Source organism: Triticum urartu, chromosome 2, assembly GCF_003073215.2.
Source record: "Triticum urartu cultivar G1812 chromosome 2, Tu2.1, whole genome shotgun sequence".
Taxonomy (NCBI): Eukaryota; Viridiplantae; Streptophyta; class Magnoliopsida; order Poales; family Poaceae; genus Triticum; species Triticum urartu.
Window position 1 is genome coordinate 493,207,032 of NC_053023.1, and position 19,111 is coordinate 493,226,142.

The window sequence follows — 19,111 nt, forward strand, 5'->3', positions numbered from 1 at the left end:
CAACAAAACTCTACAACTCAAGTACTTTATTTAAAGGCTCCAGAGAGCCATACATAACATGTTCATACAGGTAGGGGTCACACGACCCGACACTCAAGTCATACAATCATAAAAACACAAGCGGAAGCAACTAGTCTGAGTACAGACACTAGAAAGAAAGAAGGCTTCTCGAAGCCTGTCTATCTACATAGGGCCCTCCATGGCCAGGATCACCACCTGGGTGGCTAGTCACTCATCGACATCAAGGTCTACGTAGAACCCATCGGAGGGGGCGGTGTTGTCGTCTGAAAACAGTAATTAAGAAAACATGAGTACAAAGGTACTCAGCAAGTCTTACAACAGAACCTACTATACATGCTCATTCTCAAGAAGGTGGTGGAGTTATTGCAGCAAGCCAGCTTTGACTCTTGGCTAAGCTATCCTATGAGACTCCACTAGTAAAATAGTTTTCGCAAACGAGTCCACTACTCATCAACACAATACTCCACCGGGGATCCTCCCTCGTCATCCTATGAGAGGGCCATCCTGGGTACTCACACTTATCTTGAGTCTTTTAGTAGTAACCATTAACTTGTCTATGAACTGTATAGGCAACCAAGTAGTCCTTTACCGCGGACGCGGCTATTCGAATAGATGATGTTAACCCTGCAGGGGTATACTTCTTCATACACGCTTTCACCACTTACCACCGTTTACACGACATGTACTCGGCAACCTTCAAGCGGAAGCCCAACGAGGGTGTCGGCCACGGCCTACCTAAACACTTAAGTCTCTAGTCCAGGTTTATCGCCTATCCAGGTTCCATCCGCAGGGAGTCCAGCCGAGGTTTCCACATACGGCTCCGAACGATGTGAACAGGGTCCTGAGACGCCAAACGGGCGCCCGGCATACCCGGCCACGGTGTATCTACCGCAACATAGCCCACCCCTAGGGTCAGCGCTACGCACGGCCGCCAACACATAACCTACAAACACCAGAAACTATTTGCAACTCCTGGACAGAGTACTAGGGTGATTAAGAAGCCGAGAGGGTCCATTGGTTTCGGGCCCAATGTATGGTAGTAACTGAAACTTAAATCACACATACAAATCTCAGTTCTTAGGGACGGCCTCAATCAAACAACCCACCATGTACTCCTACATGGCCTCTCATCGATACCTTTACCAAAACATGTTCAACACATCCCTCACAATACCGACATAATCATTTCACTCAAGCCCATCACCCAAATGGACCAGACCTGACACAACTCTAAGCATAGCAGGCATAGCAAGGTAGGAAACACATACATGGCTCAATCAACTCCTACACATGCTAGTGGGTTTCATCTAGGTACTGTGGCAATGACAGGTCATGCAGAGGATAAGGGTTCAACTACCGTAGCACACAGCAGTTTGAATCGCGTTGTCTTAATGCAGTAAACAAGAGCAGAAGCGAGAACATGGGTTTGTATCGGAATGATCAATGGGTTGCTTGCCTGATGTAGTGGTAGTAGGGTACTGCCCTTCAGACGGATACTCGGGGTTATCCTCGGAGGCAGAACCTACCATGAAAGGCACACCGAACATAATCAACACATGACAATATGCAACAATATGATGCATGCTATGACATGGCAAGATGATAGTGTCTTGTCCTAATGCAAGCTAAAACAGAAGGGGATGAACTCATTTGAATCAAAGATTCAAATGTTAGCCCATTTAACATAGCCTTATTAGTGCATTATCTTATTCTGCTTAAACAGCAAGGTTAACTTGTTTTTTCATGCATGAAACCATTACAGATGGATAGATTGAATTTTTCTGATCATTTTTCATACATAACTTGTTTGATTTGGAGCTATGGTTGATTTTCTATGATTTTTAGAAGTTTTAGCTATTTTCTGGAATTTCCTATATAAGAATAATTCCAGTAATTGAATTAATGCGTCAGCATGACATAGGTGTGACGTCAGCGGTCAACTGGGTCGGCCAGGTCAAACCTGACTGGTGGGCCCTGTCTGTCAGTGTCTCAGCTAATTAACAGAATTATGTTAGTGCTAATTAACTGTCAGTGGAAGTGGGCCCACATGTCAATGACTAAACTAATTAAAATTAGTTAAAACTAATCCTAAACTAATTAGCAGGCCGGCCCCACCTGTCATAGACTCAGGGGGAAAGTCAACCTGGGCCCACACGGGGTCAAACAGAGTCAAACTCGCCGGCGTTTAGCCGCCGGCGAGGCCAGACGCAGCGGAGGGCTCGGGTTTTGCACTCCGGCGACCAAAAGGACGGCGGAGACCATCTACGTGTTGCGGGGAGTGAGCCGCGTCGAGTGGTGGCAGTAGCCGGAGCTGGGGTGGCCGGAAACTTCGCCGGCGACGAGTTTGGCGGCGGCCGGAGCTTGGTAAGGTTGAACTAGTCGCTAGGGTGCACGGGGAGGCGTGTTTTGGTGTGTTGAGCTCCTGGGGGTGCGGTAGGGCTAGTGGACAGGGTGGCACAGCCATTGGGTGGCCGGAGCCTCGTCGGTGACGAGCTCCGCGGCGGTGCGTGCGGGTGATCTACGTGCAATCGCTACGGGGCTCGAGAGAGGGAACGGAGAGGGTGGGGAGGTGGCTGAGCTCACGGGGGTCACGTCGAGGCAGTCGGCGAGGTCGGGGACGAGCTGATGCGGCGGGGACGGCAAAAGGGATCTCCGGTGGCTGGAGTTGAGGACGAGCTCGGTGTAGCGTCTCTGGGGTAAGCGAGCGCTTGGGGCTCGACCTACTCAATGTAATCGACGACGGCGGAGCTCGTGGACATGATGGCGCGGCGGGAGGACGACGGAGGGCGCGGCTACGACAACGGTGCGGCGACAGGGGCGTCGGCCATGGTGGGGAACGGCGAAGGGAGAGAGACAGGGGGAATGGCGTGTCCAGGGGCTTCGGTGTGCGACGTGGAGGCGTCCAGGCGTCCAGGGTCATGGGCGGCAAGCAGGTGGCGCCGTGGCGAGCTCAGGCACGCCGGCGTCACCTCCCTACCTTCCTCGCAGGGAAGAAGCAGCTGGCTGGCGCGGGCCAGCACAGTGCTAGGCCGCCAGGTGGGCCGGCTGGTGGGTTAGGTGGGCTGCGCCAGGTGAGTTCCTCTCTCTCTCTTTTTCTTTCTGTTTTTTCATTTATTCTATTATTTCTGTAGCTTCAGGGCTTTATAAAAATGCCAGGGCATTTCCATAAATCATAAAATTAATCATGGCTACTGCTTAGAATATATCCAACAGCAAACATTTTAGTTTATGATTATTTGAGCACTTAAAATATTTTATAGCATTTAAATGCCCAAATGCAAATACTATAAGAATTAATCCAATGACCTGAAGATGTCCTAGAAAAATGTGCACCATTTTTGTCAAAGGTTTTAACTCAAAACAAAAAGGGTGGGCTTTTTAGAAGGGCATTTCAGGTTCATTGAAAAAGTTTTTAGTAAACCCTAGTTGTTCCAGGGGGTGTTGGGGGTTCTGTCATCCCCATTTCAGTTTTTTGGGAATTTAAACTTGATGCACAAGTTCAACCAATCCTAAAGCATGACTAACACAGGGATGTGACAACTCACCCCCACTCAAAAGAATCTCATCCCGAGATTTAGGATCCTCCGGGAAGAAGGTGGGGTACTCGAGTCGAAGACGATCCTCCCTTTCCCAAGTGGCTTCTTTCTCGGAATGGTGTGACCATTGAACCTTGAGAAACTTGATATTATGGCGTCGAGTGGTACGCTCGGCTTGATTAAGGATACGAATGGGATATTCCCAATATGAGAGGTTATCTTGTAGATCAAGCGTTTTGTGGTCCACTCCACGGATAGGATCCGCGAAGCAACGCCTGAGTTGAGAAACGTGGAAGACATCGTGAACTCTGGAAAGATGCGAAGGTAGTTCCAATTGGTAGGCAACTTCTCCTCGTTTGGCAAGAATGTGAAAGGGTCCAATGTAACGAGGAGCCAATTTGCCTTTGATACCGAAACGATGGGTTCCCTTTAACGGAGTAACCCGAAGGTAAGCCTTCTCGCCGACTTCATAAGTCATGAGCTTATGTTTACGATCATATTGGCTCTTTTGACGAGATTGGGCTATTCTCAATTTCTCACAAATGACGCGAACCTGCTCTTCTGCTTCCTGAATCATATCCAGGCCAAAGAGTTGTCTTTCCCCGGTTTCTGATCAGTTAAGAGGCGTTCGACATTTTCGTCCATAGAGAACTTCGAAAGGAGCTTTGCCCAAGCTAGCTTGATAACTATTGTTATAGGCAAACTCCGCGAATGGAAGGCATTTCTCCCAACCCATTCCAAATGAGATGACAAAAGCTCAGAGCATATCTTCCAGAATTTGATTGACTCGCTCTACTTGACCACTTGATTGAGGATGGAAGGCGGTGCTAAAAGAGAGATGAGTTCCCATAGCATTTTGGAAACTTTCCCAAAATCGAGAGGTGAAGAGACTCCCACGGTCTGAGTTAATTTCCAATGGGACACCATGAAGTGACACTATTCGGTAGACGTATAACTCAGCTAGCTGGCTAGCGGTGATATTCTCACGAACAGGTAGAAAGTGGGCTACTTTGGAAAGATGGTCGATCACGACGAAGATGGCATTATTCCCTCTCTTGGTCCTGGGAAACCCAGTAATGAAATCCATACTGATTTTATCCCATTTCCACACAGGAATAGCCAAAGGTTGAAGGGTGCCAGCAGGCCGTTGATGCTCTGCTTTAACACGATGACAAACGTCGCAATTAGCAATGTATTGAGCGATTTCTCTCTTCATCCTAGTCCACCAAAACCTCTGGCGTAGGTCTTGATACATTTTAGTACTACCAGGATGAATTATGAGAGGGGATTCATGAGCTTCCTTAAGGATCAGCCGCCTCAGGTTTCGTGCCTTGGGAACCACTAAGCGGTTTCCAGAGTATATGACACCTTGATCATCAACGGAGAAACAATTCGCGACTCCTTTCTTAATGTTTCTCTTAATACGGGAGATTCCCGGATCTACCTTCTGTGCCTTGATGATCTGATCCATAAGGGTAGGTTTCGCCACCAGGGTAGATAGGAATCCTCGAGGAACAATGTGAAGATTAAGCTTACGAAATTCCTCATGGAGAAGTGGTTGACTTTGTTGTAACATCAGGTTGTTACAATAAGATTTATGACTTAGCGCATCAGCCATGACATTGGCTTTGCCCGGGGTGTAAGTTATTCCTAAGTCGTAATCCGAGATCAACTCGACCCAACGTCTTTGCCTGAGATTCAAATCCGGTTGGGTGAAGATATATTTCAAACTTTGGTGATCGGTGAAGATCTCGCAACGATTACCGAGGAGGTAATGTCGCCAAGTTTTAAGTGCATGGACCACAGCTGCAAGTTCTAGATCATGTGTGGGATAATTTTCCTCGTGTGGGTGTAATTGCTGTGAAGCATAGGCAATTACCTGACGATCTTGCATGAGTATGCAACCTAGTCCTTGTCGCGAGGCGTCGCAATAGATAATAAAGTCCTTGGAGAAATCTGGTGGTACCAGTACGGGAGCAGATATCATGCGTCTTTTCAGTTCCTGAAAGCTAAACTCGCACTGTGGAGTCCACTCGAACTTTTTATCTTTCTTGAGGAGTTCAGTTAGAGGTTTAGCAACCTTGGAGAAATTCTCGACGAAGCGACGGCAGTAGCTCGCTAAGCCAAGGAAGCTCCGAACTTGCTTGACCGTCTCAGGTGGAGTCCAATCAAGGACGGCTTGAACTCGCTCGGGATTGACAGAAATACCCTTACCAGAGATTACATGGCCTAGATAGGTCACTTCTGGCAACCAAAATTCACACTTGGAGAATTTGGCATAAAGGCGATGCTCTCGAAGTTTTGTCAATACCAGCCTTAGATGTTCGGCATGTTCCTCTTCATTCTTGGAGTAGATGAGTATGTCATTGAGGTATACTATGACGAATTTATCCAAATACTCCATGAAGACCGAGTTCATTAACCGAGAGAAGGTGGCTGGGGCATTGGTTAGACCGAAGGACATGACGGTGTACTCGTATTGGCCATAGCGAGTAACAAAGGCCATTTTGGGAATGTCCCCGTTTCTGATTTTGATTTGATGGTAGCCCAACCTTAAATCCATCTTGGAAAAGACTGAGGATCCAGCGAGCTGATCATACAGATCGTTGATCCTGCGAAGCGGATACTTGTTCTTGATAGTGACCAAGTTGACAGGCCGGTAATCTACAACCATCCGATCCGTTCCATCCTTCTTCTTGACGAAGAGGACGGGGCAAGCCCAAGGAGAGGAACTAGAACGGATGAAACCCTTTTTCAAGGACTCATCGAGTTGGTTCTTAAGCTCGGCTAGTTCTAAGGGTGCCATCTTATAGGGTCTTCTAGAAATTGGAACGGTTCCTAGAACAAGGTCTATCACAAACTCGACATCCCTGTCAGGTGGAACACCTGGCAGTTCTTCTGGAAAGACATCCGGAAAGTCTTGGACTACCAGAACATCCTCAAGGTCTGGAAGGGGGTTGGCATTTAGGGAGTAAAGCTGGCGCTTGGCCACTCGAGTTAAGACATTGACTGTCTTGCCCGATGGGTGAGTAAGTTGAACGGTTCTAGTGGCACAATCAATCTTAGCATAATGAGCTGACATCCAGTCCATACCCAAGATGATGTTTATGTCCGAGGACTTGAGAGCTATTAAGGATGCAAGGAAAACAAGTCTATCGACAAGAATTTCGTTCCCATGGCTTACTCTAGAAGTTTGCCATCTAGAGCCAGGGGTTTGAATTTCCATGGTAGCGGCCATGTCACAGAATGTCATGTTATGCAATCGAGCATAGTTCTCGGATATGAATGAATGAGATGCTCCAGTATCGAAAAGAACATATGCTGGATGGCAATTAACAAGGAGCGTACCAAGAACGACGTTAGGATCCTCATGAGCCTCCTCGGCTGAAACATAGTTAACATGGCCACGTGCAGTGGTGACCGGCTTGGCGTAGATTGTCTTTCCCGCTGGCTTACCACGACCAACGGACTTCCCAGACTGATTAGGGTTGTTGTTCTGAGGACACTCTCGGCTATAGTGACCCGGCTCTCCACACTTGAAACATGTCATAACATTGGGGCGTGGAGCAGCATTAGCAGCGGGGCCACCATAGGGTTTGGGCAGTGCAAACTGCTGGTTGGGACGAGGCGCCTCAAAGGATGGCCTCGGAATGAACCTGGGTGGCAGTGCCGTGCTTAGAATCCACACCCGACGCTTCTAAGATCCAGAGCCGGATGAAGAGCCAAAATCACGGGAGTGCTTGCGTGAAGCGTCATAATCAGTCTGGCCTGTCTTAGCGCTGATGGCTTTATTGACCAACTTCTGAAAGGAGGTGCACTCGTGCAGACAAAGATCGCGACGAAGCTCAGGGCTAAGTCCCTTGCCGAACCTTGCCTGCTTCTTAGCGTCGGTAGATACCTCTTCAGGAGCATAACATGCCAGATTCCCAAATTCACGACTATATGCATCCACAGTCAGTCTTCCTTGGGTGAAATTGCAGAACTCCTCCTTCTTGCGATCTATGAGACCTTCCGGAATGTGATGCTCACGGAAAGCCTCACTGAATTCAGCCCAAGTAGTGATTTAGCCGACCGGGCGCATGGCTTCAAAATTTTCCCACCAAAGGCTAGCAGGGCCTTCAAGGTGATAGGCAGCATAAGTAACCTTATCAGCTTCGGCTACGTTGGCAGAACATAGCTTGTGGGTGATGCTGCGAAGCCAGTCATCCGCGTCGAGGGGCTCGACAGAATGGTTAAACTTTGGTGGGTACAGCTTGATAAAGTCATTGATTGACACCAAGTCATTTCGCTGATGGCGTGCAGTGTTCTGCTCAATCCGCTCCAACAAGCGGTTAGTCTCACGCTTGTTTCTTTCCGCCTCCAGCATCACTTCGGCCAGAGAAGGCGGGTGAGGTAGATTTTCACCCCTAACTGCACTGGCTTCCCCTTGCTCTGGGGCAGCAGGGTTGCTGCGGGTGTTGACCATCCTAGGGGAAAACAAGACAATGGTTTAGATAAGGATGGCACAAACTTAGCAAGGAAGTGCAGAATGTAATGGATAACACGGAATGCAGAGATGTTCATCCGTATGTCATGGTAATATAGAACTGCCATATATATACCAACGGTCATACATACCATACATAGTTTAGTACAAGCCCAGGCTACAGTACAACTATGATGAAAGACGTTACATCTCATCGGAGGCATTCCAAGCTCCTATACATTATTTTTCTACACCTCCGGTATTGATTACACACAAAGTCATATTCCACAAGTCACGCAGGACAGTGGAGATACAACTATTACAATACTAGTGATACTACTACTAACTCAGACAGCTCCGTAGTAGTCCTCATAGAAGTCACCTCCATAGCCTGGAAGTTCAACGTGATCATCCGGGAACAGACGGTCCTGAGGAGCTTGTGGACCAAAGGGGCTAGGATAGGTCTTGGACCAACAAACGATGGCCTGCGGGGACCACGGGGTGGGGTGATGCCTCCCACATCACGCCAATCCACCATGTCTGGCAGAGCAGATCTCACAGGATACAGATCCCTTGTATCCATACATCCAGCTTGCACCGCAGGTGCAAACCGAGTCAAAGTGGCCCAATGATCAGCACGGGTGTTGAAAAGCTCTAGCCTCAAGGCCCGATTCTCTCGGTCCTTATCCTCGAGCATCTCGACAGTGGTACGAGTTAGTGAGTCCTCCTGAGTGGAGTCAGCATAAATAGCCTGGAGATACCCTTGCGCTCCCGGAAGTGAAGCTGGCATGTAACGGAAGTCGGTGTTCCGAAGCAGGCCAGTCCGGACTCGCATTATGGTCATCATGGAATAGGCAGCATCCTGCACGGCCATCTCAACAGTAACCCCGAGTCCATAGGAACAGTGGAGGGGCTCGGTAGATCCAGGGTAAGAAGGAAATATCCTGACGGTGCAGAAATATTGGCTTTGATTAAAGTCTCGGAACTGCTCTTCGACAGTGTATTCGGGATACCAACGGTAACCCGTCTCGATCATTACCCGGACTAACATAGCAGTATGACCGGGCACATCAAGGCACCGGGTCAGGTGAACCACTTGGTTTTGAGCACGAGTGGCCATCTGAAAGCACAACCACAATGCAAAGACATTAGAATTTCTAGGGAAAATTGGACAGCATAACAGTTGTAAATGCTCGGGAAAAGATTTGAGACATCCACAACATTTTGCAATACCACTCATCAACATCATATCAAGGTTCTAATTCAACTAGCAACATACTAAAAGTAGTAGAAACTATACTGAGGCTTGTAACAACAATCCTATAAGCTATTACGGATTAGTAACACGTGAACCTGACAGAAGAAGAGAGCCTAGTCCTTAACCCGAGTTGAATGAGAAGAGAATGACTCAGATCAGAGGGCATAAGGTAAAGGAGTAAAAGAGCCTTACGTTCCCTCCCACAATCAATTCCCCTACATATAACTAAAGCAATTCTAGACTCGACATCGACCAGTTTGGCTCAACGAACCTACAGGCAGTCCGGCTCTGATACCAACACAGTCAGGACCCCGATTCCATATCACATCGATCTAGCCGGTAACACCTCATATCACATTGCGGCCTCACGCACGGTATCCCACGGGTGTCGCCTTACCATGGCCCGGGACCGTTTGCGCCTTTTGGCTCACGTATATGATAGTGTCGCTAGCATCCATATGATAGAGAACCCGGGCCGACATGGCTAGTCGTGAACCCAAAGCGGCACCGACCTATGGAGACAGGCATACATGAATCACATCGAACATGTCGGTTATCAGCGAGTGAATCCGGGCTGTAGCACTGGGCTAACAGGACTTCGGGGAACCCGGGCTATAGCAGGCTAGGCAGGACTCCGGATGTCACCGCGTGACATTTCCCTGACGGGACAGACATAGGAACGAGGTGAAACACATGCCGGCCAGTCAAGTGTCCAGAGCAGTAGTGCTGGGCTAGCAGGACTCCGGTGAACCGGGCTGTAGCGGACTACTATCGCTCAGGAAGCACTAGACTACATTTCCCCATATGAGAGGCTGCCAAGGATAAACAACTAGATTGTCGGATCCCGCTCATACCGAGCATTTCAATCATACACACAATATGCCCGATATGTGCAAATACAACATGGCATCACAACAAAACTCTACAACTCAAGTACTTTATTTAAAGTCTCCAGAGAGCCATACATAACAAGTTCATACAAGGTAGGGGTCACATGACCCAACACTCATGTCATATAAGCATACAAGCACATGTGGAAGCAAATAGTCTGAGTACAGACACTAGAAAGAAAGAAGGCCTCTCGAAGCCTGTCTATCTACATAGGCCCCTCCATGGCCAGGATCACTACCTGGGTGGCATGTCACTCATCGGCGTCGAGGTCTACATAAAACCCATCGGAGGGGCGGTGTTGTCGTCTGAAAACAATAATTAAGCAAACATGAGTACAAAGGTACTCAGCAAGTCTTACATCAGAACCTACTATACATGCTCATTCTCAAGAAGGTGGTGGAGTTATTGAGCAAGCCAGCTTTGACTGTTGGCCAAGCTATCCTACGGGACACCACTGGTAAAATAGTTTTCGCACACGAGTCCACTAATCACCAACACAATACTCCACTGGGGATCCTCCTCATCATCCTACGAGAGGGCCATCCTCGGTACTCACACTTATCTTGAGACTTTTAGTAGTATCCATTAACTTGTCTATGAACTGTATAGGCAACCAAGTAGTCCTTTACCACGGACGCGGCTATTTGAATAGTTTTTGTAACACCCGGATATGATTTCCCCAATATGTACTTCAACTCTTGTCGTTTCCGGCGTTAATTTATTTTATTTTCTCGGGTTCGGGTTTTTGTCTCCGTGTGTTGTTATCGTTGTCATGCATCTCATATCATGTCATCATGTGCATTGCATTTGCATACGTGTTCATCTCATGCATTCGAGCATTTTCCCCGTTGTCCGTTTTGCATCCCGCATAGCATACCATGTTTGCATCTTGTAGTTTGAGTTTGCACGTGGTTGATTGTGTTCCGTTTGCTTGTCTGTCTTGTTTGGGTACAGCCGGGAGACGAGTTCGCTAACGAGGAGCCCGTTGAGTTTGCTTTCGAGGATCCAGTCAACTCTGACAACTTTGCAGCAAGATGATCATACCCTCGAAATCACTACTATCTTTGCTATGCTAGATGCTCGCTCTTTTGCTATGCCTATGCTACGATGGCCTACCACTTGCTTATCATGCCTCCCAAATTGCCATGTCAAACCTCTAACCCACCATGTACTTAGCAAACGTTGATTGGCTATGTTACCGCTTTGCTCAGCCCCTCTTATAGCGTTGCTAGTTTGTAGGTGAAGATTGAGAGACCGGAGACCGTTCCTTGTTGGAACATTATTTTCTTGTTGGGATATCATTATATTATCTTGTTATCTTAATGCATCTATATACTTGGTAAAGGGTGGAAGGCTCAGACTTTTGCCTAGTGTTTTGTTCCACTCTTGCCGCCCTAGTTTCCGTCATATCGGTGTTATGTTCCTGGATTTTTGCGTTCCTTACGCGGTTGGGTGATAATGGGAACCCCTTGACAGTTCGCCTTGAATAAAGCTTTTCCAGCAGTGCCCAACCTTGGTTTTACCATTTGCCACCTAGCCTCTTTTTCCCTTGGGTTTCCGGAGCCCGAGGGTGATCTTATTTTAACCCCCCCCCCCCCCGGGCCAGTGCTCCTCTGAGTGTTGGTCCAACCGAGCGATGTCCGGGGATACCAGGGGCAACTCTGGGCTGGCCTACCCGACGTCTGGCTCATCTGAGTGTGCCCTGAGAACGAGATATGTGCAGCTCCTATCGGGATTTGTCGGCACATTCGGGCGGTGTTGCTGCATTTGTTTTAACTTGTCGAAGTGTCTTGTAGAACCGAGATACCGAGCCTGATCGGAATGTCTCGGGAGAAGGTATATCCTTCGTTGACCGTGAGAGCTTGTCATGGGCTAAGTTGGGACTCCCCTACAGGGATTTGAACTTTCGAAATCCGTGCCCGCGGTTATGGGCAGATGGGAATTTGTTAATGTCCGGTTGTAGATAACTTGAACCTTAACTTAATTAAAATGTATCAACGGTGTGTGTTACCGTGATGGTCTCTTCTCGGTGGAGTCACGCCATTACTATGTGTCTTTCCCTGATGATCAGTAGTGGTGCCCAGTTGGGGCGATTGGGACCGTGTCGCATGTTGGGTTGATCTTTTATTTTGGCATCGTAGTCGGGCCATGAGTGATTGGTTGATGTAATGCTATTTATGTACTTTGTTTGACATGGCGAGTGTAAGCCAACTATGTACCTTCCCCTTTTATTATCTATATTACATGGGATGTTGTGAAGATTACCTTACTTGCGACATTGCTTTCAATGCGGTTATGCCTCTAAGTCGTGCTTCGACGCGTAGGAGATATAGCCGCATCGAGGGCGTAACAAGTTGGTAATCAGAGCCTTCCCCGACCTTAGGAGCCCCCACTGCTTGATCGTTTTTAGCAGCCGAGTTGAGTCTAGAAAAAAAATGTTTTGAGTCATTTAGGAATTATATATCGGAGAGTTTAGGAATTCTTTTTACTCCACAGTCCCTTCATCGCTTTGGTGAGGCATCCTGACGTAGAGTTTTATCTCTTCTCTTCTCAAATTTCACTAAAAAAAATTTAGGATCACGCGGGTATCTTGGAATCGTTCCGATGGATTTGTGACGAGAACATTGTTCTTGGTGCCTCCTGTCATTTAGGGGTTGTGGCAGTGTCCTGGGGAGTTGAGCTCCGAGGTGTTGCCGTCACAATTTTATCGTTGCAGTTCTGGAATACCTGAGTTTAGTACGCCGACATCGAAAATCTCTTTTATGCAGTTGTTGGTGAGATAACCTTGACGCCACCCAGTACTGGGGCGGGAGTTCGGGAGTATTGCCATAACTTGTATAACGGATGCTTTTCGAAGGTTGAGATAGATGGTTTCCAAAGTTTTTCTCGGTTATGTGTTGAAGGATGGATACAGATGGATGTAGGATTTGCTAGATTTGGGTGATATATTATGCTTCCCCTGTATCCCCAACACCTGATTGCATAACCGGAAAGGTTCACGAGTTTCATAGGTGGGAATTCTTGTAGCTCTAGTTCTTCTTCCACGGATATTTGGTTTGAGATTGGGATTTCTTACCGAGTATTCGTTCTTGTTCCATACCTTGTTGATTTATTCCTCTACCTAAATTCTAGTGGCTTCTTAATTTATGGATATGTGACCATTTCAAGTGGAATGCATTCGTTCTTTTGTTCGGATGTGAAGACTATATGTTGCAATTTCAACCCGCTTGATTCAGCTTCAATTTTATCTGTCAATGTGCTAATGGATGTCACCCTCTTCAGGATGGCTCCCGCTAAGAGCAGCAATCAGAATCAGAATCAAGATCCGCCACCACCTCCCCCTCCTCCGGAGGCATGGCAAGCTGTGATGGCCGCAACCAACGCAAACACGTAGTTGATCATGCAAATTCTTTAAGAGCGCAATCAAGCGAACCAAGGCAACCAAGGCAACAATCAGAATCACTTTGCTACACTCAACTAGTTCCTTGCTAACGGGCCAAAGACTTTCAGCAATTGTGTTGAGGCAACTAATGCTGACGATTGGCTCGTGGACTTATGCAAGCATTTCGAGTGCAGTAACGTCAGGCCTGAGGACTTTGTCAAGTTCGCTTCCTTCCAACTCAAAGACCAAGCTGCAGAATGGTTCCAGCAGTACAAGGATTCTAGAGGTGGCCGTGTGATTACCTGGGATGAATTCCGTCAAGACTTCAAAGCTCATCATATTCCTCAGAGCATGGTTGAAAGCAAGCGTGAGGAATTCCGTAACCTGAAGCCAGGATCTATGTCTGTCTATGACTACAACAAGTTGTTTCAGAAGCTCGCCCGCTTTGCTAAGCAGGACGTCCCTGACGAGAAGAGCATGATATACCAGTTCAGGGGTGGTCTCAGAGAAGAAATCCAGCTAGCTCTTGTTCTCTTTGAGCCCTTGAGGTACGATGAGTTCTACAACATGGCATTGAAGCAAGAGGCTTCTCAACTGAGGTTTGATGCCTCGAAGAAGCGAGTCAGAGATGCTACTCCTTCTTCCTCTACTCAAGTGGCCAAGCAGCAGAAGTATTGGCTTCCTCCTCCTCCGTTCCGTCAGCCGTATCAGAAGAGCAAAGGTGGCAGTGGATCTTCCCACCCACCCAACCCTGGCTTTCAGAACAAGACTTTGTCTCAAGCTCCAAGATCGAGTGCTCCGTATCACCGTCCGCTTTCAGAGGTCACGTGCAACAAGTGCCAATAGAAGGGTCACTATGCCAACAAATGCTTCAATCAGAGGCGTCTCCCTCCTCCTCCTCCTGTGAGATCGGCAAGTACAGCTGTGGTCAAGCATAACCCCAAGTCTGCCAAGGTCAACTTGATGAATGCAGCTCAGGCAGAGGACTCGTCAGATGTCATCATGGGTAACCTTCCTGTTAACGATATTCCTGCAAAAGTTCTTTTTGACACTGGCGCATCGCATTGTTTCATCTCGAGACCATTTGTTTCTAAGCATGAGTTGCCTTTACAAGATTTGCCTAGTCAGTTATCTGTTGTTTCTCCGGGTAAATTCATGAATGCAAGCGCTATGGCCCCGGATGTTACTATCACGTTGGGCGACTACAAGTTCCTTTCTTCTCCGGTGGTTCTTGGCAACTCGGATATTGATCTTATTCTCGGAATGGATTGGCTTTCTAAGAACAAGGCGCATCTTGATTGTGCTGCCAGGCAGATTCAATTGACTCATTCGTCTGAGGATGTAATTGTCTTTGCCGCTCGTGATGATACAATCCATCTGTTTTCTCTCAATGAGAAGGGTGAACTGGATGCCATCTCGCAAATTCCAATCGTTTGCGAATATCAAGACGTCTTTCCAGAAGAGCTTCCAGGAATGCCTCCGCACCGGCTAGTTGAATTCGTCATCGATCTTGAGCCTGGCACGGAACCGGTGTGCAAGCGTCCTTACAAGCTTGGACCTGAAGAGTTGAAGGAGCTGAAAAAGCAACTCGATATTCAAGAGAGAATGGGTCTCATCTGACCTAGTTCTTCTCCGTGGGGTTGTGGAGTTCTTTTTGTGAAGCAGAAGGATGGAACGGACCGACTTTGTGTTGACTACCGTCCATTGAACAAGAAGACTATCAAGAACAAATACCCACTTCCCAACATCAATGAGCTGTTCAAACAACTCAAAGGTGCCCAAGTATTCTCCAAGCTTGATCTCCGTATGGGCTATCACCAGATTCAAATCCGTGAGCAAGATATTCCCAAGACAGCTTTCAGGACAAGCTATGGTTCATATGAATACACTGTCATGTCTTTTGGCCTCGTCAACGCTCCTCCGACTTTCTCTCGCATGATGAACTTCATCTTCAACGCCTACACCAATGACTTCGTTTTGGTCTATCTCGATGACATTCTGGTCTTTTCGAAGAACAAGGAAGATCATGGCAAGCACTTGCGTTTGGTGCTCGATAAGCTCAGGGAACATCAGTTCTACGCCAAGTTCTCTCAGTGCGAATTTTGGCTCGATGAGGTTCTATATCTTGGGCATATCATCTCTGCCAAGGGCATTGCGGTGAATCCTGAGAAGGTGTCTGCAATTGTGAATTGGGAACCAGCTCAGAATGTGAAGCAACTCCGTAGCTTCCTCGGTCTCACAAGCTACTGTCGAAGGTTCATTGAGAACTTTTCTAAGATCGCGAAGCCTCTCTCAAATCTTCTCCAGAAGCACGTCAAGTACGTTTGGTCTCCGGAGTGTGACATTGCTTTCAACACTTTGAAAGAGAAATTGGTCACTGCTCCAGTTCTGACTCCTCCTGATGAATCCAAACCGTTCGAGGTCTTCTGTGATGCCTCTCTCCAAGGTCTCGGTGCAGTGTTGATGCAAGAGAAGAAAGTTGTGGCTTATACCTCTCGCCAGTTGAAGCCCAACGAGAAGAACTACCCCACTCATGACCTCGAGTTGGCGGCAGTTGTGCATGCTCTTTTGACTTGGAGACATCTCTTATTGGGAAGAAAAGTGGACATTTTCACTGACACCAAGAGTCTCAAGTACATCTTCACTCAGCCTAATCTCAACCTTAGGCAGACTCGATGGGTCGAAATGATTCAAGAGTATAATCCGGGTATCGAGTATACTCCAGGCAAGGCCAATGTGATTGCTGACGCTTTGAGCAGGAAGGCTTATTGCAACAGTCTTATTCTCAAGCCTTATCAACCCGAGCTTTGTGAAGCTTTCCGCAAACTTAATCTGCAAGTTGTTCCTCAAGGTTTCCTCGCCAACCTTCAAGTCTCTCCTACCTTGGAAGACCATATTCGCCAAGCTTAGCTTCTTGATGCTATGGTGAAGAAGGTGAAGATTGGGATTGCCAAGAGTCAACCCAAGTACAAGTGCTACCACCTTGATGACAAGGACACTCTCTTCTTCGAGGATCGTATTGTTGTGCCCAAAGGTGATCTTCGTAAGGTTATCATGAACGAGGCTCACAATTCACTCCTCTCCATCCACCCTGGGAGCACAAAGATGTATCAGGACCTCAAGCAGGCTTATTGGTGGACTCGAATGAAGCGCGAGATTGCTCAATTCGTGAACGAGTGTGATGTCTGTAGAAGAGTGAAGGCAGAACACCAAAGGCCAGCTGGTCTCCTCCAACCTCTTGCCATTCCAGAATGGAAGTTTGACCACATTGAGATGGACTTCGTGACTAGGTTTCCAAAGTCCAAGCGTGGCAATGACGCTATATTCGTTGTCATCGACAAACTCACTAAAGTGGCTCACTTTCTGCCTATCAAAGAGTCAATCACTGCAGCTCAATTGGCGGAGCTCTATACCTCTCGGGTTGTCTCTCTACACGGTATTCCACAGGTGATCTCTTCAGACCGTGGCAGCATCTTTACCTCCAAGTTTTGGGATTCTTTTCAGAAGGCCATGGGCTCCAACATCCGCTTCAGCACAGCTTTCCATCCTCAAACTAGCGGTCAAGTCGAGCGTGTCAATCAGATTCTTGAAGATATGCTCAGGGCTTGTGTGATCTCCTTCGGCATGAAGTGGGAAGATCGTCTTCCATATGCTGAATTCTCCTACAACAATAGTTTTCAAGCAAGTTCGGGCAAGGCCCCATTCGAAATCCTGTATGGCAGGAAGTGTCGTACCCCTCTCAACTGGCCTGAAACCGGCGAACGTCAACTTCTGGGAAATGACTTAATCACAGAGGCAGAGGAAATGTGCAAAGTCATTCGAGACAACCTCAAAGCAGCGCAATCGCGCCAGAAGAGCTACTATGATAGTAAGCACCGCGATTTGGCTTTCGAGATCGGAGATCATGTTTACCTCCGCGTCTCTCCAATGAAGGGTACTCATCGCTTCGGTATCAAAGGGAAGCTTGCCCCTAGATACGTGGACCTTTCAAGATCGTCAGCAAGAGAGGCGATCTCGCCTATCAACTCGAGCTTCCTTCAAACTTTGCAAATGTGCATGACGTGTTCCATGTCTCGCAGCTCCGCAAGTGCTTCAAGACTCCTGACCGCACCGTCAACTTCGAAGACATTGATCTCCAAGAAGATCTCTCTTACCGTGAGCACCCCGTTGCTATTCTTGAAGAGATTGAACGCAAGACTCGCAATAAGTCAATCAAATTTCTCAAAGTCAAGTGGTCACACCATTCCGACCGTGAAGCTACCTAGGAACGCGAGGATCACCTCCGTTCTAAGTACCCGGTGTTCTTCCAGTCCTAGATCTCGGGACGAGATCCTTTCATAGTGGTGGAGTATTGTAACACCCCGGATATGATTTACCTAATATGTACTCCAACTCTTTCCGTTTCCGGCGCTAAGTTATTTTATTTTCTCGGGTTCGGGTTTTTGTCTTCGTGTGTGGTTGTTGTTGTCATGCATCTCATATCATGTCATCATGTGCATTGCATTTGCATACGTGTTCGTCTCATGCATCCGAGCATTTTCCCCGTTTTCCGTTTTGCATTCCGGCGCTCCGTTCTCCTCCGGTGGTCATTTCTACCTTTCTTTCGTGTGTGGGGGTTAAACATTTCCGGATTGGACCGAGACTTGCCAAGCGGCCTTGGTTTACTACCAGTAGACCGCCTGTCAAGTTTCGTACCATTTGGACTTCGTTTGATGCTCCAACGATTAACCGAGGGACCGAAAAGGCCTCGTGTGTGTTGCAGCCCAACACCCCTCCATTTTGGCCCAAAACCCACCAAAACCCTCTCCATCATCTAGAGCGTTCGATCACGATCGCGCGCCCGAAAACCGCACCTCATTTGGACTCTCCTAGCTCCCTCTAGGCCTATATATAGCTCCTTCCCGAAAAATTCGGATCTCTTCCCCGAAACCCTAGCCCTCTTCTTCCTCCGTGCGCCGGACAACGTCCGCCGGCACCGGACGTGTCCACTGCGCCCGCCGCCGCCACGTGGCACCTTCCCATTCGCCGCCGCCACCGCGCCCACATCGCCGCCGCGCGGGCCCGCCTGGGCCCGGAGAGAGCCCTCCCGGCCCACGCGCGCGTCGCCGCCACGCGCCTTCGTCCTCCCCGCGTCCGGCGACCAAGCCGTCGCGCCGCGTCCGAGCCGGCCAGCCCCGCCGCCTCTCCTCCACGCCGGCGAGCTCGTCGCCCGGCCGGCCCCGGCGACCTCCGCCGCCCCACCGCGGTTCCTCGACGCCGGCGACCCGGCCGCGCCTCACCCCCTCGTCGTCCGGCGGCCCGCCGCCCTCCGTCGTCCTCCTCCTCGACCTCCGACCTCGGCTCCGGGGATGTTGAACATCGGGAGGCGTGCCAGCTACAGTAACTCTGGCGAGATCCGATCTGGATCTGGAAATCCTAGGGGTTGACTTTCTCGTTCCTAACCCTATTTATGTTGCTATGTTCATCGTGCCGTAACTTTGCATCCGTAGATCCATTTTGGGCGTGTAGCATATCAAAATGTTCGCCTCAGAGAGTACATCATTTCATCTCATTGCATG